This window comes from Alexandromys fortis, unplaced genomic scaffold, assembly GCF_014885135.2.
Source record: "Alexandromys fortis isolate MF-2015 unplaced genomic scaffold, M_Fortis_MF-2015_v1.1 scaffold_1, whole genome shotgun sequence".
Lineage (NCBI taxonomy): Eukaryota > Metazoa > Chordata > Mammalia > Rodentia > Cricetidae > Alexandromys > Alexandromys fortis.
The window spans coordinates 27,989,720-28,013,845 of record NW_026067927.1 but is presented as its reverse complement, the minus strand read 5'-3'; the positions used below and the strand labels follow the sequence as shown (position 1 = coordinate 28,013,845).

The window sequence follows — 24,126 nt, the reverse complement described above, 5'->3', positions numbered from 1 at the left end:
TTTATTTTAGACATATGACCCTTTGCTTGCAGGTATGTATGTGCACTACATGTGTATCCAGTGCCCACATAGGTCAGCTGAGGTTGTCAGATCTCCCCCAAGCGAAATCACAGACAATTGTGAGCTGCCATGTGGGTGCTGGGAACGAACCCCAGTCCTCTAAAAGAGCAGCAACTGCTTCTTCCAATATTTCTAACCAAGAATTTCTCTATCGATCTCTGTTGATTACCATAAAATGAAAGGCATGAAAGGAAATCAGATTGGTTTTCTTTGTTTTTTTTTTTTTTTTTCAAGGTAGGGTTTCTCTATATAGCTTTGCTGTCCTGGAACTCACTCCATAGACCAGGCTGGCCTCAAACGCACAGAGAGTCACCTGCCTCTGCCTCCTGCGTGAAAGGTGTGCACCATCACTGCCCATCATTGTAATTAGATTTTTAATCACATATTTTTTTTACAATGACTTTCACAGGGACTGGAGAGATGGCTGAGGAGGTAAAGCACATGCCTAGCAAACAAGAGGAGCTGAGTTAGGTCCCCAGAACCTACACACACACACACAAAAAAAAGGTGTAGTGGCATACACTTGTAATTCCAGCTCTAGAGAGGTGGAGCCATGCTGATAGCTGGGGCGCTTTGGTTAGACGACCCTACGTGAGAAGTTACAGACCAATGAGAGAATTTGTCTCAATAATATAATGGGTGAAATCTGAGGAACGAATGCCACTAGAGGTTATCCTCTGGCCTCCAAACACACCTGCACACATGTGTATCTGCACACAGGAACACACACACACACACACACACGCATGCACACACACGCACGCATGTACACCTCACAAAGAATTCAAGCAATCTCTGTAGAACACTTTTGGAAAAGCATCACCCATCCCCTGAGTTCACACCAATCTTTTCCCACTCAGTGGAGCAGGGCCTGCTGAGCCTTCCCCTCACTCACTCCCACCAGCGTAAGAACAGCTCTCGCAGCTGCTCTGAACACTGGCACCCCACGGCAGCACACAAACAGTGTAAGAGTACTGGCTGCTTTGTCCGGGTTATATCCTTCCTCACAGCTGTAAGACATCTTGTCCAATGACAGTGCTCCCTGTGCTGTCTCTTCCCTCAGCACATGCCCACCCTGTCTCCCAAAGGGTCCAAAGGATGCTCTGCGTGAGCTGCGGCCGATCTCACTTTCCCTCCATCCTCCTCCCACTGAGTCCAGCGTGGTGCCATACACCTAGAGAGGTCTATAAATATTTTTGATTGACTAATGAATTGGCTTCCACTCGCTGCCTTTTCCCTTACTGCCTACTCGCTGGCACGGCCCCAGATTGAGCTGGAAGCCAGATTTTCACAGGAGAAATTTCCATTTAAGAGTGGGTGCTAGATTAGTCTTTCCTGTTTGGGACCACAGTGGCTTCCAGGATCAAAAGTATGTGCTTGCTCTCACCAAAGGCAAGCCCTGCTTCCTCCATAGCTCTTTTATTATTATTATTATTATTATTATTATTATTATTATTATTATTATGGATTTCAATATATATACTTCAATATTGCTTCCATGTCAATAAAAGAGAGTGAGGTCTTTAGGGCTTCCTGACAGCCAGTTCAAAGGTCCCATTCCTAGGTAAAAAATGGAGAAGCAACTGTGGTGCAGATTCTCTGGTGACTCTCTCTCTCTCTCTCTCTCTCTCTTTCAGTATGACCATGTGTGCATATGTGTGCATGCGAACACAGGGGCTAGGGTTAACCTCAGGTGTCATTCCTCAGGAGATGCAGACTTTATTTTTGCGTGTGTTGCGGGTGTGTGGTTGTGTGCCCATGCAGTTTAAGAAGAGAGAGGAAGTGACCAGGTGCCCTGCTCTATCCTTCTCCATCTTATTCCCTTGTGACACGGTGCTAGGCTGGCAGTCAGCAAGGGGCAGCAGTCCCCACCCACCCTGTTTTTACCTCCACAGTGCTGAGGTTATAGGTTTGCATGGCCACGCTCATCTCTTAATCTGAGAGCTAGGGATTTGAACCAAAGTCATCAAACTTGCTTAGCAAGCATTCTGGCTCACTGAGCTACCTGCTTAACCTCTACATTACATATCTCTGACAGGGTCTCTAACTTGGCCTAGAGCTCATGGAGTGGACTGACCAGCAATTCTCAGGGATACTCCTGTCTCCACCTCCCAACACTGGGGTCGATTACAAACACACACCACCTGGTCCAGATTTACTCCATGGGTTCTGAAGACTGAACTTGGGTCTCACACTGGAACGGCAACGACTTTACAGGCCAAGTCACCTCCTCAGACCCAAGTGATTCCTTGAAGCTTATTCACATCCATAGGATTCTGTGTGCATGAGCCTAAGAGTAAACCAGAGATAGACTGGAAGTGGGAGGACGTTGCAGACTTTCAAACCCTCTTCCTGATGACGCTTGGGTGACTGACTGACTTACAAAACGGTCCTCTGCAAAGATAAAGTCACAGTGGACAAACTTCTCTATGGGTACGCAAGAATTTAGAAACATCTGTGCAATTACCAAACCACTTCTGTCTTAGCTGAATTTTCTTAGGCACGAGTCCATCAGTGACTTTCCTACCAGTCACTGAGGGAAGTCATTCTGTGATCCATTGTTAATTGATTCCCCCACCATCATTGTATTTACTCAATCATGCCTGCTGGGCCAACAAAAACATTAGCTGTATTTTTGTTGTTCCCAGACTCCACTCACTGCTAGGTCATATCTAGAAACACGAGTCTGAAGATATCTTCCGTAGTGAGCAGTCTTAGGGGGAGGAAGTCAGGCAGGCTCACCAAGAGATGACGTTCATGTCACCACGGAGCCCACCTTTGTATTTTTCACTTCCTCTCCTGGATCTTGCTTTTCAACAAACAACAAACTTCAGTGTAGCACAAATTCTAATTGCTCTTAATAATAAAAACCTGGAGTCAGGTATAGGGGTTAATGCTGAAGGATCAGAGAAGCAGAGCAGCCAGCCACTAGAGTTCTTACCTCTACCAATGCTCAGACTGAAGGGGCGACCCTGTCTCTATGAATCCGCAGATTGCATGCTCAGACTGAATCCTCGGACTGCATCTGAATTCCTGTTCCCTCCTGCCTTCTATCCCTTTCTCTGCCCAGGCATCTCACTCCTGTCTCCACCTCCCTGGGATTAAAAGCATGGAATCCCAAGTGCTGGGATCACCTTTGTGTGAGTTTTTGCTTCTCTTTTAGACAGATTCAGTCTTGTGTAGCCCAGGGTGACCTTGAACTCACTGAGGTCTGTCTGCCTCTGTCTCCAGAGTGCTGGGACGGATTAAAGGTGTTTGCCACCACTGCCTGGCCTATGTGGCTAACTAGTGGCTCATCTCTGCACTTTGACCTTCAGGCAAGTTTTATTTGTTAGATTAAAAACAAAGTATCACTACACAGCAGCCACCACTTAGTTTGGGTCCTCAATGGCATATAGAAAATCATGTCACAGGCTTGGTTCCCCAGCCTATGGTACTAATGGAAGGTAGACACTTGAAGAGGTGGGGCTGAGTGGAAGGAAGTTAAAGGGATGCTGGGCTTGGTCCCTTCCCGTTTCTTTTCTTTTTGGTATCTATGGGCTCATTCTTGTCACAAAGCATCATTCTACCACAGGTCTGAAGCAGGAAGTCCAAATGACCATGGACTTCCTTCCACTAACCCAATACCTTGCAGTCTTCCAGGGTCCTACATCTCCCTTAGGGTACTGACATCATGTTTTCTCCACCAATCCGGAGCAGAGCACAGAAAGACAAAGTACATACAGCGATTAGCTCACCAGTTCACGTTCCCTCCTTGGGACAGGTTCAGCGCCCCCCCCCCTCCACCAAACCAACTACCATTCGCTTTTTAGAGTAAATCATTCTTTGAACTGGGACCTGCGACTATAGACAGCTAGGGCTTGTCATGTGATCTAGTGGGAAAACACATTATGAGAATCAGAGAACCTTGAGACACAGCCCCTTCAGTGGCAACCCACATATCTGCGGGAATCTGATGGATGACTAACTTGAGTCTCAGTTTCCCTATTTCCAATGAATGAACTCAGCTCTTCGTCACCATTCACTGGCTTGAGAACACCGCGTGGGAATGCATTCTGAGCTGTCTTCTGTGCTGGCTGTTATTTTTCATCTCACGGCTTTGTCCTGAGAATAACCCAGACTTGGGAAACTATACTGCAGCAGGATGAAAAGCTAAAAATTCCAAGAGAAATCCAATATTCCTGGCAGAAGAACAGGAGAGTGTAGGGGAGAACCACAGAGAGTAGAGAGCTGAGGGGAACACCCCGACTCACCCTTGAGTTGTGAATATGGGGGGGCAAACCCCAAATCCTTGAGAACTGAACTATTACAAACCTCTGCTGGAGTAAAAATACCAATCCTTAAATAGTGCACACATGGGAAACAGGGGCTTTGAAAGCAGAGGTGATGCCAGACCCACCTTCCATTGCATGCAACACAGAGCCAACTGGCTGGCAAAGTCAAGCAAAACCAATAAGCCAAATGACAACAGCCAAAAACATTTCCCAAGGGACCCAGGGTCTCACAAAGCAAAACCTAAAATGTTCAAGTTTCAAATCAAAATGGTTTGGCATGCAAGGGACTAGAAGAAACACACTCAACCCTGAGAAAACTCGACTGGCAAATGTCAACCACAAGGGGACACAGATGTTGGAATTTCCAGAGACATTTGTAGCAGCTGTCTGAACTGTGCCTGAGATGAAGCTAACAGCCCAGAAACAGCTAGAAAACAGGAGTTTTTAATGGAGTCATAGAAACTGTAAGAAAATTATAGAACTGAATAAACTACAATAACAAAAGACCAAAAAGTACACTGGGCAGGCTTGACGACAGAAGGGAGACGGCTGAGGAAGGTGCCTCCAACTTGATACAAGATTTAATCTGAAGAATACAAAGAAAAAAACACTCAAGAAAAAAATGGAGTCTGAGAGGCCTATAAGGGCCGCGCCAGCATCTCATATTAGCATCCCTGGAGCCCCTGAGAGGAGAAAGAGACTGAGGTAGAAATTCTATTTAATGAAAAAATAACATCCAGGCATGGTGGTTCACACCTCCAATTACAGAACTTGGAAAGCAAGCTGGCACAGAAGGAAACCATTATTTTGAGGCTACCATGGGTTACATACTGGTTTCCTAAGAAGGCTGGACAGCAGAGTCTCAAACAGGAAAGGTAAGAAAAGAGAAAAGGAAGAAAAGGAAAAGAAAAAGAGAGACCATAACTAAATATTTCACAAATTTAGAATGGAAGACTTACATTTATAGATCCAAACAATGATCTCACACACACACACACACACACACACACACACACACACACACACACACATGTCCCTCCAAAGAGGAAAAAAAATAAAGATGAACAAATGAAAAAATAATTGCCAAGATAGAAAGCAGGGTAGGAAGGAACTGTGACAGGCTAGGATGAACCCTCTTTAAGAGGCGCAATAAACACCAAGACTGTTAGTAATGTTCCCGCTAAACCAGCAGCACCAGGGGTTAATCAGTACACGGGTTCAGTTCAGTGAAGGGTGTTGTCACGGAAACACACCCGATGAAACCATCATTAAAGAACAATACCAGGCTCCTCCTCAGCAGTCACAACTTTCATCTGTGACTTTGCAATATTTCATTTTCTTTTTGAAGTTATGTTTCAGTTCCATTTGTCTTGCAGGAGACTGTTTTGATTTTTTTTATGTTCTGCTTTAATATCTTTGGTTACCCCCACCATTCCTTTTTTTTTTTTTTTTGTATAAAAAATAGTGGTGTGAAGGGATGGAGTGATGGTTCAGTGGTTCAGAACGTGTTTTTCCAGAGGACCTGGGTTCGGTTCCTGGCATTCACATAGCAGCTCACAAACACTGGTAATGCCAACCTCAGAGGATCTGATGCTCTCTTCTGACCTCTTTGGACACTGCATGCAGGTGGTGTGCAGATGCATGCCGGCAGATAACCATACACATACAGACGACATGGACACGCATGCAGATACCCATACACATGAAAAGAAAAAGAGCTATGAAGCTAAAATTTACAAAAAGAACTCTTTTGCCATCATTGTTGCTATTAACATTCCTATAACCCAACTTCTTAAAAAAAAACCCACAGAACACAAGCACTACAAATTTTGACAAATAATTATTTGTCTAAACAGAAGTTAGAAGCATTTTATTAGAAATCCACCTTTTTTGATCAGTTTTATTATTTCATGAACGTGGATAAGTACACCTACTATTAAGGCGGGGAAGCAGCAATTTTGTTTTGTTTTACATCACTGTAATGCTTAAATAAAGAGATGGGGATGGATGAAAAATGCTGTCACAGAAATGTCACTCAAAACCTCCACAGGAGACACGAGAAGCATGGCACTGTGGTAAAGCATCAAAAATATTTGAATCATCAGTGTCAGGGGAAGTAGAGGCTTGTAAATCTAGCGAGAACCATAACTATGCATCCATCTTGGTTATTTTAGCCACTCACCGATTTTTATTAGGTTATTTTATCTCTCTGTGGAAAAAGAAGCTAACTTGTGAAATAAAAGAGTAGAACACATAATTATTAATTATAGACATGCAAAAAAAAACCAAATAAATCTGCAGCGCTTTTTCCCATGGGCGTTCCAGTGACCTCCCCTTTCTATGGAAGATGCAAATTTAACATCACTAAAGAAATTCATTCTTGCATTATAAACCATGTCCTATGAACCACACGGAAGGTATTTCTGGTTATTTCATAAGCTTAGAAGTGTTCAATATGGCAGTTCTATTCTTCTCAAGCACACCCTTTGACCTCAGTGTACAGTTTGGCTAGACTGTACTCTGGCATCAGTATTACTTAAAGTAGTTTCATTTTCCCACATCGATTGATTAGGTTGGGAGCCACATCATACTTGTGGAACGCAACAATGGGCAGGAGTTGGTTCTCCCTCATCATGTGGATTCCAAGTATCAAACTCATCACACTTGGTGGCAAACGCCTTTATCCACTGATGGGCCACTCTGCCTTCATCGTTTTTGAAGGAAGTCCCCTAGGAGACAAATCTCTGTGTCTGTGAGGGAGTTTCCAGATTGGGTTAAGCGAGGAAATAGACTCACCCTAAGTGTGGCTGGCACCGCCGACAAGGCTGAGGTCTCAGACTGAATAACAGAGCTGAACACCAATATCAATCTCTCCCTGGTCAATGTGACCATCCTGTTCCTCCCAACCCTGGTCAATGTGACCATCCTGTTTCTCCCAACATGCCAACCCCAACATGATAGGTTGTACTCTTAAATTGTGATCTAAATAAACCTTTCTTAAGTTGTATTATTTGGGTCTTTTGTTACAGTAACGAGACAGGTAAATACTACAGCGGTTTTCTTGGTATGGCCCTGTTTGACTGGTTCTTGTTGCTAGAGGGCAAAAACAAACAAACAAACAAATAAATATATCTCATAAGAACCAGAGAGTCGCTGGGCAATGGTAGTGCACGCCTTTAATCCCAGCACCTCTTGGGAGGCAGAGGCAGGTGGATCTCTGTGAATTCAAAGCCAGCCTGGTCTACAGAGCAAGTTCCAGGACAGGCTCCAAAGCTACACTGAGAAACTCTGTCTAGAAAAACCAAAAATAATACATAAATAAATTAGTTAATTAATTAATAGAACCAGAGAGTCTGCTGTGAATAGAAACCAGAGAACAAGACAGGAAATCGGGATGCCATCCCAAGTATAGATCCTTTGAGATGTGCACTCATGGTTTAGATGATGCTTCTGTTCAGTGGTACTCATTCTTGGCCCTGTGACAGCTGTCACTCAAAACAACAGACAAATGTCCAGCGAATCCAAGAGTTCTCTGGATTTCCACATGTTATGACACAAAGTAACAGGGGTTATTTTCTCTCCAAATTAACAGAGATCTTGAAAGTCCCACTGTTTGATTATGGCGTGGACTTTAATTGGAGCAGCCGGAGGCCAACAGGAACCTCAGTGTTTCCCTGACTTATCCAGCCATCAGGCACAGATGGAATCTTAAAAACTAAGTCCTTGCTCTCCTTCTCTACTTGCTTGAGAAGTCAGCAAGCAGCCAGGTCTGTTAGACAGATGTCTAGTTACTAGCTAGGCGAGATGAACATGGACACCTATTCATGATAACAAAGGACTCCCTTTCGGGGTTCCACAGTTCCTATGCAATATTGAAAAGGGAAAAAAACTTGTCAAATAATTTCTTAGTGAAAGAAACCATGCTTTTTCCCAAGCAAGAAAATGAGTTATAATGACAAACACAAAGTAAGACTTCCTTAGACATAAAACTCACATAACAAAAAGCCAGTCTTATGGGATCACACTTATTTGATGCACTTGATGCACGGAGCCATCTCCTCCACGACCACTTGGGAACTTTATCCGAAAACAGCATCACAACTAGAATCTAAATAGATTGAAAGTCAGGAACTTGGGTCTTGTCATGTTATCTTGGGTTGGAGGAATGAAGAAGCTAGGCTTACATTGTCCGTGGCTACGCCACTAGACTTCCTAGCCCAGGGAAGGGGAGACAGTTTAACGGATAAAGTGCTTACCCCGCAAGCATGAGACCCCAAACCCAAGTGTGTCCAGGACCTATGTCAAAAAGCCCAGAGATGGTACGGGGTGCTTGTAATCTCTGAGTTGGCGAGGCAGGTAGGGACAGATGGGTCCCTGAGGCTCCCTGCCCAGCCAGCCTAGCCTAGCAGGTAAGTTCCAGGCCAGTGAGAGACCCCATCTCAAACACGAGACAAATAGTGCTTAAGGGACACAATATCCGAGGTTGTTCTTTGTCTTCCATATTTTCATACTCAAGTGAACATGTACCCTTGCGCACGCGCGCGCTCGCGCGCGCACACACACACACACACACACACACACACACACACACACACACGGCGGGGAGGAATTCACAGTAACTCTTAAGACACATAGGAAAGATCTTCAGAACATCATTCTTGGTAAAGGGAAACCATGGCAAACAACTTACATGCCTGTCAGCTGGACAAGGACCATAGAGATTAGAGAATATTTCTCAAAGATCATAACAATGACTTTCATGGGGCAATGCAGGCTATTCTTAAAAACGTAATGGTGAGTTTTCAGATAATGAGATTTATCAGGGCATGGTGGCACACACCTGCAAACCCAGTACTTGGGAGGCAGAGGCAGGAGGATCACAAGTTCAAGGCCAATCTCAACTCTATAGGAAGTGCAAGGCCACCCTAGGTTATCTGAGATGCGATCTCAAAAACGAACAAACAAGGAAAAAATGGAAGAAACCAAATGAACAAGCAAAATGTGATAGAGGAAAAAAGGTGAGATTATATATACCTTTCAAGTAGATGGAAAATCTACTAAGATCTAGATGATGGTCGTTTAGGATCTCATACACACGCTATAAAATTGCTTCACACTTAAATCAGGATGTTTAACACAACATTCAAGGTTGGGAGGAGCTGGGGAGCAGCACAGGAAGGGAAGGCAAAGAGCTGGACAAGCCAGGCGGCAGCCTGGTCCACTCACCAAAGGCCTCTATTCTCTTTAGCAGCCTGTTTGAGGTTTATATAGCATTCAACACACACACATACTTAAAAGTGTCCAGTTCAATTATTTTTATAAAATTCACGGATTTGTGAAACTGTCACTGATTTCAGAACCTTTCCATCAGCTCAGAAAGGGCTCAGGGGCCACGGAGCAAAGGGGGGAAAGATTGTGAGGAGCAAACATGGGGCGGTTGCTGTGAACAGAGCCTCTGGGCAGGACAGGACCACTGTACTCATGATCTCCCAGCAGCCATGATGATCGAGACAGTCTTTGTTCTAGCATGGTGGGGGCCGGGCACTTAACAGCCCCTGTGCCTAACTGAGGAGTCATTGACAGTGAATGGCTTCTAGGGGAGGGAGGGTAAGTTTTCTTTAAGGATATGGGCCATGGTTGGGTGACAATGCTGCAGTGGATAGACCTACACCGTGGGTACAAGGACAGCACAACTTGGACTCAGTAGACTATTAAAAAAAAAAAGACACAAAGTTAGGAAAGGGTAGAGGGTGGGGTAGATACGGGAGGAGTTAGGGGCGGGAGTGGGAGATGAGTGTGATAAAATACATGGCATGCATGTAAAAAATTCTAAAAAAATAATAAAATTATTGTATTTAAAAAAATAATAAAATTATTGTATTTAAAAGTAATAAAGAAGTAGGGTGGTGATGGCACACATATTTAATCCCAACATTTGGGAAACAGAGTCAGGTGGATCTCTGAGTTCAAGGCCTGCCTGGTCTACAGAGTGAGTGCCAACACAGCCAAGGCTACACAGAGAAACCTAGCCTTAAAAAACTAATAAAAATAAAATTAAAACAAAGAAAAAAAACCCTCATACCTTTTTCACCTCTTCCATCCTAACCGAGAACTGATTCGTTGGTAAAGATTTCTTAGAAACATTTTTCTAGGAATGGATTCATGCAATATGTGGTCTTTTAGGCCTGGCTTCTTTCACTTAGCAGGATGCTACCGAGGTTCACACAAGTAGCATGTTTCATACAGTAGTGCACCTCTTTCTGTGTGCGCGCGCGCGCGCGCGCGCGCGCGCACACACACACACACACACACACACACACACACACACGCTAAGGTGTGCGGAAGCCAGAGGTCAAGGTCAGATGCCTTCCTCAGTCTTTCCTGGACTCTGCTTCCCGAGTGCTGGGATTACAGGCACAAGCCACTGCAGCAAGCTTTTATGTGAGGGCTGGGGGCTCAAACTTGGGTTTTCAGGGCTGAGTCCCAAACCATTTCCCCAGCCCTGCCTTCCTTTTAATAATATCTCATTGTACAGATAGATCATATTTTCCTGTCCACTTATCAGCAGATGGGCATTTTTTTGTGTGTGTGTTTCCGCCTCTTAGCTGTTACCATGGGTGCATCTATGAACCTGTGTGTAGTTTTGTTGTTCCTTTTAAAATTTATTTTTATGTGCAGCGCTGGGATTTGAACTGAAGGCCTTGCTCATTATACACAAATGGTCTTCCACTGAGCTATACTGCTAATTCTATGTATATGTTTCTTTTTCATGGCTGTGCTTACATTTCTCTTTAATATAGACTTATTATAGTGGAATTGTGAGGTCATACAGCAACTCTGTTTAACTTAATGGACCACAATTTTCAAATTAAACATCATTTTATATTTCCATCAGCAATTTCTTCACGCTTTCACCAACACTTGGGATTATCTGATTTTTTTTTTTAAATTACAGCCACAGTAGTGAGTATAACATGAAATCTCATTGTGGTTTTGACTTGCAATTACCTGGTGGATAATGATGTTGGGCATATTTTTATGGCTTTAATGGTCATTTATCATCTTCTTTGGCCTATTTTACAATAGGCCTTTTTATTAGTAAATTAGAAAGGCTTTTTATAACTAAATCCCTAATCCGATATGTATTTCGATCTTAAAGATATATATTTATGGTTTTATTTTTGCTTTTGTTTTGTTTTTGTTTTTCAAGACAGGGCTTCTCTGTAGCTTTGGAGCCTGTCCCAGAACAAGTTCTTGTAGACCAGGCTGGCTTCGAACTCACAGAGATCCGCCTGCCTCTGCCTCATGAGTGCTGGGATTAAAGGTGTGTGCCACCACTGCAGGGCAATATTTACGTTTTGAGAGTTATTTTTCATAACTCTCTTGTTTCCAAGTCCTACTTGTAAACTTGGCAATACGTTCATGACTACTTTAAGTAGAATAGTTATAACTTACATAGACTTGGCATTTTCTGGTGTATAATATATAATCGATGAATTAAGAGTGAAATTAAGAATTATCTTCATAATAAAGATATGTGTTAGGAGATACACAAAGCAAAATAAAACATCATGTCTAAAAGAAGCTAATGTTCTTGTGAGTATTTAATTTCTCGGCATAATTCAAGCAGTTGGAGACTTAGGCTATCAGATTCTAACCCAAGGTGGGAAGAAGCTGTCTACTGTCAGGAGAAAAAAAATCTGCTTATTCCCTCCCATGTCCTTCATCCCTATAAATGAAGAATTGTGTGTGTGTGCATACGCATGTGTGTGTTAGCAGGAATAATTGTTACTGGTGAAAACTAAACTGTAAACTTCAATATCTGTCAATACAATGAAACTTGGTAGTACTGTTCCATGCCATAGTCTCCTTGGCTGCTTTTTTAAAAAATTTATTTCATGCTTATGAAAGTGTTTTGTCCATACATCTGGCTGTGTACCATGTGTGTGCCTGGTGCCTGCAGAAGCCTGAAGAGGGTTATGAGCTGCCAGGGTGCTGGGAACCGAATCCAGGTCCTGTGGGAGAGTAGCCAGTGCTCTTAACTGCTGAGCTATCTTTCCCACCCCACCCCTCCTGGATCACTTCTGACTTACATCTGAGGAGTTACTCAACAGACGACACGGGTTGCAAAGCCTCCGATTTCCCAGATCTTCAGCCAGGAAGTATAGCAAACCCCACACCTTGTCCTATCAACAAGCCAAACAACGTCCTTCTCAGTGACAAGTGGAGAAAACCTCACTCCCTGCTTGTGAGACTGGTTGGCAATTGTCACAGTTTCTCACAGTCTCTTCATCCTGTGCCATCACTTGACCCTAATTTTATTAAGGATTTTCAGATTTGAGGATTCATGGAGAAATAAGTCTTCTATTGGGGGAAAAAAAAGCGCAGTCTTGTCCTAGCTTCAAGCTACTGATTTAATTATTTCTGCCAGCTTTTGGAGATCTCAGTGCAGAGCCATGCGCTCTCTAACACGCTCTCAGTCCATAACCATGCCGAGCTCACAGAGCTACAGAGCCCCTCCCGGCCCTCTGCAGGCCTGCGTTCTAATCAAACCCCAGCACACGGAAACCACTCCAAAGATGGTAGCACCACTGCCCCTTACACCAAGTGGTCCCAGCTACGTCAGCAAGACTTCTGAGGCAAATCTCCGAAATTAAAATTATCTATCTAGCCAGGTGTGGAAGCGCACATCAGGAATCCAGCACTCAGAAGACTGGAGCAGGGGGATTGTGACTTTGAGGTCAGCCTGGACAAATGGGGAGTTCCTGGCCAGCCTAGGTACAGCGTGAGCTTCTGCCTCACAGAAAGCAAAGGTGTTGATGCGTACCTGTAATCTCAACACTGAAGAGACTGAATGAAGTAGGAGGATTATTGGTAAGAGTCTGAGGTCGGCTGGAGTTTCAGAGTGAGGCTCAGTCCACCCACAAGCCAACCAGCCAAACAAACAAATGAAATTGACATGGGCAGTAAATGCCAGTGCTTGCCAGCCATTCTGATAAACTAAGTTTTATCCCAAGTTTTCTGGGCTTCTGAATTCTGCTGACTACACAGGCAAAAGCCCCCTTATCTTGCCTGCTCAATATTCGCCACCACTTGGCCTTTTTGGACCTAATTCTAAATAACACTTCCTGAACATCCTAAAAAACACAGACTCACTCAAAGAACGCATGGATTCCGATATTGCCAACGCACACCCTCTTTGTGGTGCTGATGAGAATAAAAATTCTCATGTGCATAGCCGACCATCAGCCTAAGTGACGACAAGATTGCTGATGTCACAAAAAAAGCCCCTATGGGGCAGTCAGCGAGCAGCTGCAGGGTACCATTTTCAGAGCGGTCCCTTCAAAGCCTTGGTTGCGTTTGCATTTTTTAGAAGTGACTCATGGCCTCAAGTCAGGTTCCGCAGAGAAGCCAGGTTTCTTTCCTTCCAGCACTTTCGAATAGAGGTGGTACTGGCAAGAGCCATCTCAATGAAACCCACCCAGGAACCCGTGAGAGGTTCAGAGCAGGGCAGTGGAGACCCCTCGAAGTTAGACCACCTCAGGGTGAGGTGGCTGTCGACCGGCAGGCTACGGGTGACCCTCCAGCCGGGAACTCGCGGCCCTCAGCGCCAGGGGAGCAGCTAGAGCGTTGGGTTGCACTGACCCAGATGAGGACCGCCCAGGCACCGGTCCCGGAATCCCAGGTCCTCGTATCCCCAGTCCTCACATCTGGGTGGCCTCAGATCCCTGAGCCCGCGTCGCCTTTCTTCCCGGCGTCCGGGCCATCTCCCCCCCCCCCCCCCCCCCCCCCCCCCCCCCCCCCCCCCCCCCCCCCCCCCCCNCCCCCCCCCCCCGAGCGCGCAACTTGCGAGCGCCCGCCCGGAGCCTAGGCAAGCCCACCACCCCCCTCCCAATTTCCCCAGGTTCCCCGCGCGTTCCAGCCTGACCTGCTGTGGAGCCCAGGTTCCGGCTTCGGTGATGCAAAGCTGGCTTCGGTCACTCGCGCGCCCTCGTCCCGCAGGCCCTGCGCTACCTCAGCCTCCCCCCCTTGCACGGGAGCCCGAGCCGGTCACGCTGCTCGCGGGGAGAGTCGCCCGCGGCTTCCGGCAGCTCCAAATACAGACGCGCGCGGGAGGGGCCGGGAGCGCCCAGCTGAGGGCGGGGGAGGCAACGAAGGGAGCAGAGAAGAGGCGCAGATGGGCTGTGGGAGAAGAGATATGGGAGGGCAGAGGCGATGACCAGGACAAGCAGGAAATTCCTTCGTCTCCTCCAGGTTTGCAAAGAGGTCTGGAAAGGTCTAGTGGCTACTGGCTGGGGGGTGATACACAATGATCCGGGCAAAGAGAGGGATAATGAGGTAAACTCAAATGTCCTCCAGCTCGAGGTAAAGGATAAAGGGCTACAGACACATTTATCTCTTTAGATAGACTGTAGATTCAGGGCAATTGATACTTCCTTACAATGTTGTTCAATAGTAACTTTAAAATAATTTACCAACTTTAAAAAGTCATCTGATTATTTAGTAACAAAATATGTTCCTAATATGTTCAAAATATGCTCTCTGGTTAGCATAATCAGTTTGAAAGGATTGATTTTCAACTTCCTTTTTTTTTTCTTTTTTTTTTGGAGGGGGTATAGAGTTTATTTAGTGGATATTGGGAAGGGTATAAGGGTAACATGTTTTGGGGGGAAGAGAGAGGGGAAACAGAAAGAGAAGAAAGAGGAAGGCGGAGGGGAGTCAGAAACTGCCTCTTCAGAAAAAGGACAGTCTGGAATACTGGGCATGAATCCCTTCATTGAACGAATGAGGGGTTTTTGTTTAACTTTTGAGACAGTGTCTCAGTGCGTAGCCCTCACAGGCCTGGGACTTACTATGTAAACCAAGCAGTTCTCAAACTCACAGACATCCTTCTACCTCTGCCTCTTGAGTGCTGGGATTAAAGTGTGCACCGCCACTGACAGGGTCTGGAGATATTTAAGACTACTGTGTAAAATGGCATAGCATTTGCAGACTGCTGGAACCTTCCTGCATGCTGATCAAGTCCAGGTGATTCACAGTACCCAATACAATAGAAATGCTGTGTAAGCAGTCATTGTGATGTACTGTCTGGGGGGCAGCAAAGACAATGATTGAAGCTGTTCAACTCCACCTCTAACATCTTAAATCCACGGTTGGTTGACTCCACGGATGGAAGCTCCATGGATGCAGAGGCCTGCCTGCTGAATTTTATGTTAGACTATGATGTACCGTGGAGTATAAGATGAAGGCATAGTTCTGTTATTGAATTTGTAATGTAACGGAAAGATGGGAGACTGTGTATGTAGCCACAGAGTGAGGAAGATGATGAGAAATGTCCAAAATATGCACAGAGCTCCTGGAAGCAGAGATGAGAGGAGGGTGTTGGGTCCAGAGGGCCCGGAGTATTTTCTAGCATAAGTGAAAGGTGGGATTTTAGGCAGAAGAAAGAACGGAAGAGAGAATGGCCCCAGAGCTTAGGAGGTTGAGACAGGAAGATGGCGCCAAGTTCAAACCAACCTGGGCTACATAGTTAGAGGCCTCCCTAGGCTGATGGTGCAAGATTCTGTCTCAGTGCCTGAGAGGGATTGGGGAAAGAAATGGAGAAGAGGGAGGGGGAGGGTAGATAAACCCATAAAGGAAGCTGGATTAGAGGACTGTCACGTGGAAGGAGGCCTTCAGTTCTACTCCAAGACATTAAACTCTCAGTAGTAGACACTGGGAGGCTGCTAACGACTTTAAAAAGCAGAGTTGAGATAGCAATGGTCAATCCGTCATGATTCACAGGGCCAAAAAGAAAAGCAGCAGTGGTTCCCACTTAGTCCCACATACTGTAAGACCCGTGCATGGTGTGTCTCCAAGGGACAGACCTCCTAAGAGTCTTTTCTCTTCATAACTCTCTAAAATGATGGCCCACATTTTTCCAACCAGTCCTGAAGAGTCCAAGGAATCAGAGGTGACATTTTCTGGGTTCAGGGCTGTGTCCACAGAAGCATCTCTGAGTCCTCTTCATGGATAATGTTCTTGGTCAGAATCTGAAAGTGGTGGAGCTGGAAAGAAGAAGAAAGGGCTGAGCTAGACTTCCCTTGTTGACCTGCCTTGAGACTCCAGCCCAAACCTGCCTTTGTTCTGAGCAAATGATCTCTTTAACAAAGAAGCGAATGCGAGTTCTGGCCAGCATCAACTCTCTTCTATCTCCATGTTTCTTCTCTGTTTGACTCTGTATTGATCAAGAGTCACAGGGAAAAGAAAGAGCCCAAAATATAAAATAGAATCTCTGTTTTTCTTTACGTAGGGCAAAAGTTTTGACTGAACTCTTGTCTGTGACTCTCGACATAGCAGAGGTTTCCAGAGCTTCAAAACTCAGTCTGGAGCAGGGGAGATGTTTTGTTGGTAAAGTGCTTGTCCTACAAGCTTGAAGATCTGAGCATGATCTCCAGACCCCTTATACATTGCTGGGTGTGGTGGTGCACACTTCTAATCCAGGGCTGGGGAGGCAGAGACTTGCAGCTCCCTGGGGCTCACCAGCCAGTCTGACTAGCCTATTTGTAGAACTTCAGTCTCGTGACAGACCCCCTTTCTCAAAATAAAGAGGGACAAAACCCATGGCTGTCCTCTGACCTCCACAGCAGCTACATGCACACATACACACATGCACCTATACACATGTACATATGAACATACATACATTCATATTTCTACACACACATGAACCCATGAAAACACACACACACACACACACACACACACACACACACACACACACACACACACACTGTGGTTTCCAGAATTTCATCTTGGTCTGTTTGTTGCTGTAACTGAGCTCCTGAGGCTGGGCAACTTTACTACATATCCCACTAGTTAGTCTGTGAATAAAAGAAATTTATTCCTCATGGTCCTGGAAGTGGGGAAGTGGAAGACCCAGGAGACTGGTGTCTGCTGACAGCTCACACTCTGTTTCCAAACTGGCGCCCTTGCTCACATGGCAGAAGGCAGAAGGGCAAAAAGCAGACAAATGGTGTGTGCCTGCTCAGGGTTGAGGAGCAAAATGGATGAGAGCTCCCACAGCCTTTCTCTTGAAATATTACATTTATATATTTTGTATATATACACACATACACACACAAATATATATATATATATATATAAATTGCAAGCGCATGCCACAGCACACATGTGGAGGTCAGAAGACAACTTGCAGGAGTTGGTTTTCTTTTTCCACTACGTGTGTCCCAGAGATGGAGCTCAGGGTGACAGACTTGGCAGCAAGCACCTCTATCTCCCACTACCCCCCTCCAATCTCTTTGTAAGAACACTGATCCCAGCCCAGAGGGCCGGGGCATTCTGGACTCTCCCACTTTGTCATCTCTCGTCGTTAAATGCTCTGGCATCTGGTAGTAGCCCCATGTGCACTTTTAGGAAGGCGAGTGCATTCAGCTCTGGCAGGTCCCAAAGCACCTAGTCCTCTGACTGATTCACAGAATGCTAACCACCATTGAACTTGCTTGGTGAAAAATTCTCCCCTTGTAACGGTGTATTATATGGGAGCCAGTGAGTCTTTTAAAATACTTTCAGCTAAGCAGCCGTCACCATGACCGATGGGGACAGGGAGAGCCCTGCATTCCAGAGTGTTCCCCCAAATGAACCTATTCTAGGTGACCAGACCACTCTGCAAATCCTGTTCTACCCCCAGGGATGCTGGGATCTAAGATGGGATCACTGATCCTTGGTGTTTGATGGCAATCTCTTTTGCTCCACTGGTAAGGTCTCTCTCAGGCAAATAGAAAACACACAACAAACAGTTCTTCCCCAAGGCTTTTCTTGGTTCCCAAGGAAGCCAAGAAGATGACGGTGTCGCTCCACAAACACTCCTTTTCTGGAGTCAAAAGACCGAAAGACTGCTGCCAGTGTACTGTAGGACTTTGTGTTTTATTTTAACAAGTTCCCAGTGGAAAATTACCAGTAGTCATTTATACCAGCAGACGGCTCGAGAGCATTTGTTCTACAAATAGTTGATGTTATACTGTGCTGCTCACATCCCGGGTACCCAGAATGCAGCACTGTCAGCAAGTCGAATACCAATGCTATTGACCTTCCACCGGCACAGCTTCCACACCCAAGGATCCAGCCAACCTCAGGCTTACAATCTCTGAAATATAAACTGTAGGGAATTTTTATTCTTGTCATTAATCTCTAAGCAATACTGTATGCAATTATTTCTGTGATGTTTCTACTGACTGGGTACTAGAAGCAATCGGAGTATACTATAGGACAGTCTAAGCTGTAAGCAACACTACACCATTTTATAGTAAGGGTATGGTGTGTGGAAGAGCCCTGGGATACCAAGAGAGAACTGCGATTAATTAAAAAATTTAAGCTCTTAACTTCATATGGAACAGCAAGAAAATCAGGACAGCCAAAACAATCCTGTACAATAAAGGAACATCTGAAGGCATCACAATCCCGACTTCAAACTCTACTACAGAGCTACAGTACTGTAAACAGTCTGGTATTGGCATAAAAACAGACAGGAGGACCAATAGAACCGAATCAAAGACCCAGATATTAATCCACACACCTACGAACACCTGATTTTTGACAAGCAAAAAATATAAAATAAAAAAAAAGAAAGCATGTTCAACAAATGGTGCTGGCATAACTGGATATCAGCATGTAGAAGAATGAAAATAGATCCATATCTATCACCATGCACAAAACTCAAGTCCAAATAGATCAAAGACCTCAACATAAAGCCAACCACACTGAACCTCATAGAAGAGAAAGTGGGAAGTACACTTGAACATATTGGTATAGGAGACCACTCCATAAATATAATCCTGGCAGCACAGACACTAGAGAAACAACTAATAAATGGGACCTCCTGAAACTGAAAAGCTTCTGTAAAGCAAAGGACATGGTCGACAAGACAAAACAGCAGCCTACAGAATAGGAAAGGATCTTCACTAACCCCAGATTGGACAGAGGTCTGATATCCAGAATATACAGAGAACTTAAGAAATTGGTCATCAAAAAGCAAATAATTAAAAAAAAATGGGGTACAGACCTAAACAGAGAACTCTCAACAGTAGAATCTAAAATGGCTGAAAGACACTTAGCCATCAAAGAAATGCAAATCAAAACAACTCTGAGATTCCATTTTATATCTGTAAGAATGGCCAAGATCAAACACACTGATGACAACTTATTCTGGAGGGGTTGTGGAGTAAAGGGAACACTGCTGCATTGCTGGTGGAGTGCAATCTGGTACAACCACTTTGCATGTCAGTGTGGCAATTTCTCAGAAAATCAAGAAACAACCTTTCTCAAAACCCAGCAACTTTTGGGTATATATTCAAAGGATACTCAACTGTGCCACAAGGACATGTGTTCAACCATGTTCATAGCTGTATTGTGTGTCATAGCCAGAATCACCTGGAAACAACCTAAATGCCCCTTGACTGAAGAATGGATAAGGAAAATGTGGTCCGTTTACACAGTGGAGTACTACACAGCAGAAAAACATGACATCTTGAAATTTGCAGGCAAATGGATGGAGCTAGAAAACATTGAGCGAGGTAACCCAGACCCAGAAATACAAATGTCATATGTACTCACTCATAAGTGGCCTTTAGACATAAAGCAAAGAAAACCAGCCTACAACTCACAATTCCAGAGAACATAGACAATAGTGAGGACCCTAAGAGAGGCTTACGTGGATCAAATCTTCCTGGGAAGTAAAAAAAGCCAAGATCTCCTGAGTAAATTGGGAGCATGGGGACCATGGGAGAGGGTTGAAGGGTAGGGGAGAGAAAGGAAATGCATAGCTCAATAAAATCAATTTAAAAATGTTAAGAAAAGAAGAAAGAAAAAAAATTAACCAAGAAATGCAATCCTAGATTGACATTTAAATTAAAGGAACCATAATCTTATTTTAAGTTCTCTTACCTGTCTTACAATTGTTAATTATAAGTATAAATATCTTTCTCCCTTTTCACAGAAATAAGTATAATTAAGTAGAAATATTACAATTGATGTTTTAATTAAAAATAACTGAAAAATACTAAGCCATTACCATGTGTGATACTATCACCTGTTCTAAGTATTTTATATATTTATTAACTTCACAACCTCATGACTTGGGTACTGTTATTATCCTCCATTTGTATGTCAAAAACTCACCACAGAAAGGTGCAGCTATTGACCAAGATCATAGGATAATATTGCCTGAGATTTAGACGCAGAGTCTGCCTGGATTTCTTCTAACCAGCACATTTTATAGAAATAAGAAAAAAAATGAAAGAAATCAATTTATCATATCACAAATGATCAGTACAAAATTAGATACCTCACCAATTATGACTAGTTTTGTACTTGCGTCATTGAGAGTTCGAGCTGGGGGGAGATGGTTGATAAGATGCTTGGCTTGCCTGTCTCCGAATCTGTGTCAGAGAGTTAGGTATGGTGAGGTCTGCTTGTAATCCTGGGGCTGCTGAGCCAGAGACAGGCAGGTCCTTGGGGCTTGCGGGCCAGCCATCCTGATCTACTTGTTAACATCCAGGGCAGTGAGGTACTATAAACTGGGAGGTCCCTATTGAGGAATGATTGACATCCTCTGGCCCCCACATACACACTCACACATGGACATTTAAACATGCACACACACACACACACACAATCAATCAAGAAATAAAATTGTCACATCTCCCTTTTATTGAGCTGATTTAGTATCCATGGGAGACCAGTTCTAAGACTCTGGACAATTCTCAGATCCTTGAGTAAATAAAAATCTCATAATAGTTGCGTGTTAATTATCCTTCTTGTATACTTTAGCAATCTCTAGATTGCTTGAAATACTTTATACAGTAACTAAAGCTGTAAAAATTCCTTTAGTGTGTGGTTTAGGGAATAATGATGGAAGGGAGAATTGTCTGCTCCTATTCAGTACAGATGTATTTAAACTAGAGTTTTGTCACACAAAAGAATATTTTTCATACAAAGATAAAGTGGTGCTTTGGATGAGAATGACCCCTGTAGTCTCATATGTTTGAATTCTTGGTCTTCCAGATGGTGGAACTGTTGGGAAAGATTAGGAGGTTGGCTTTTTTTTTTTTAATAAGGTGTGTCACTAGGGGTGGGCATTGAGATTTCAAAAGCCCATGAGAGACTGAGTCTCCCTCCCTCCCTCTCTCCTTCCCTCCCTCTCTCCTTCCCTCCTTCCCTCCCTCTCTCACTCCCTCCCTTCCTCCTTCCCTCCCTCTCTTTCTCTCTTCCTCTGCTTGCTGCCTGTAGTTAGGATGCAAGCGCCTTAGCTACTGTTCCAGCACCATGCCTGCCTGACAACCCCCACCCTCGCTCCCTCCCTTAGAAGAAAGGATCTGTGATTTCTTTGCAGCCTGAGTTCAGGCTGCCTCACATGTGGGGTTCCAAGGATGGTGGCAGATCTTGGAGAAGGGACAGAAATGAGGCAAGCCTGTTTGTCACCCTGCTCCCTGCCATGATGGTCATGGTCTAACCCTCTGAAACTGTAAACAAGCCCCGAGTTAAATGCATACCTTCATCAGTGGCCTTGCTCATGGTGTCTCTTCACAGCAATAGAACAATAACTGAGACAGAAGTAGAACCCAAGGATGCAGAAGGGGCGACTGTATGCATGAGGATCAGCAAGGCAGAGAAAATGGCAGTGAAATGGGGGGAGTCCTCCAAAGTTCATGAGCTACAGACAGACAGGAATACTAAGTCTTGCCTAACCCATGCAAGACCCAGGCTCCCTCAGCAGAGTTGACAGCTCTGACTATGGAGAATTCTTTTCTTCTCAAGCAGGGAAACTTGGTAACTCAACTCTTGAATCCTGATTCTTCTCCAGCCCAATGAAAGGGGAGCCTTGAGAATCCATGCAAAGAAGTGAAGACCCCTAGACAAAGTTAAAATAGTTCAGACTTTTGTCATTTGATGTGAGTACGTACGTGTGTGTGTGTGTGTGTGTGTGTGTGTGTGTTTGTGTGTGTGTTGTGGTCTTTCAAAGATGTCCAGGTTGTCCTTAATCTCCTGGCCTAAAGTAATCATCCCACCTTAGTCTCCCAACCAGCAGCTGTGGTTCACAGTGCGATGCTGAGTGACCCTGAGAAGCCATGCTGAGAACTCACTCAAGTGAGCAGCTGTGAAGTACAGCAGAGCTTGCTGAAGTCATGTCGCTTCCATGTCACGTCTGTCATCCTGTGTCTGTCACCACCATCTACAGACACAGCCTCTCTGGGCTCCACATCTCTCGGCTACTGGATCTGCCATGTGAAATGGTCGGGTGTCACAGGGAATGATCCCCTTCTCCCAGCCTGACAGTTCTGTGACATCACTTTCATGGTTATATCCATTCACAAATAGCTGAAGTCTGGGGAAGTCAGAGTGCAGAAGAGCGATGGATGAACTATAAACAGAAGGCGCCAACGGTGGACTTCCTCGGGCTCCACAGATGCTAAAAATGACACGTTTCATTTATCATGTGAGCAAGGATTCTGAACTTGGGACCTCTGGATAGGTTTCAAAGACTACTTCCTAGAAACCAGGCATACCAGTGCATGCTTATAATTCCAGCATTCAGGATGTAGAGGCGGGGATTATCACACGTTGTAAGCCAAGAAGGACTCCAACGTAAGTCCTTATTCCAAAAAGTAAAAGAACTGTTCAACCTGCACATAGTCGTGGTATCATTTAGGGAGTATGATGTGGCATTTCAGGGCAGGCATAGTACGTAACGGTCAGTCATATCAGGATTGGTGTTTGTATCATTCCAGGGATACATCATTTTTAATGTTTGAAACACCCAAGATTCTTTTTATTAGCTATTTTGGAGTATTTAAGCCATTGCCACCCATACTTACCCTACAGTGCCTCTGTGCTGAGGACAGTTTAGAAAATGTCCCTCCTCTTCCATTGCTTCTAGCCATCTTCTTCTTGCTCTGTTTGTCTGTCTTTCTGTCTGTCTATCTATCCATCACCATCCATCATCCCATACATTTATCTATCTTTAAAGTTTTCTACAAAGGGCAGGCCAGCCTTGAACTGCCAATCCTCTGTCCTTAGCCTCTTGGGTGCTGAGATTTCAGGCCTGAGCCACCACTTCCAGCTTATGAAGAAGGGAAGAGTTGTGTGGGTTTTTTTTTTTTTAGCAGACTGTGAACTCCACAAATTCCATGTTCTAGATTGATATATTTGTCAAATACATGTGACAGCAGAGCTTTACAAACCCATAGATGGTTTTAAGATTCCAGTGACTCATTGGAGCCATACCTAAACAATTTAGTTCATAGCAATCTCTTCTTTTTTCCGGGCGCCTTTGAAATGTATAGTCTATTCATTCAATTAAAAGGAAATGACTCTCAATTTTAAAATATTTTCCCTTTTGAAGTTTCTACTGTTGATATTTAAAAGCTGGGATTCAAAGCTCAGGTTTATTTTAAGTCATTACTCAGTGGGAAAGAAAGGATACCACACAATGTCCCCTGACCCCCAGAATGTGCTCATGAATATTCTCTATCCACCCATTACCCTTGTGCCTGCAAACTGCAGGACCAGCCCCTTCACGTGCTCCAGCAGGTCATGGGTAGGGTAGATATTGGGTTGGGCCAACTCAAAGCCCTGGATTTGGGCCTGGGTGGCAGCTGTGTTGGTCAGCTGCCCATTCTCCTACACCTGAGCCACCAGGGCCAGCTCTCCCACCTTGCTCAGGCTAGAGGTGGGTCCAGCTCTCCTGCCTGTGGCAGCTGGTATTTGATACCTCATAATCATAAGAACAGTAATG

At 44.5% G+C, this 24,126-nt stretch overlaps 1 protein-coding gene across 1 annotated transcript in view; it reads right to left on the bottom strand.

Annotated features, from left to right (window-relative positions):
* Cap2 (cyclase associated actin cytoskeleton regulatory protein 2) overlaps positions 1 to 14,430 on the bottom strand; it is a 133,555-nt gene extending 119,125 nt beyond the window's left edge. The window contains exon 1 of the mRNA XM_050144425.1: positions 14,263 to 14,430. The gene's annotated coding sequence lies outside the window, so the exon portion shown is untranslated. The remainder of the gene's footprint in view (positions 1 to 14,262) is intronic.
* Positions 14,431 to 24,126: the final 9,696 nt, after the last annotated feature.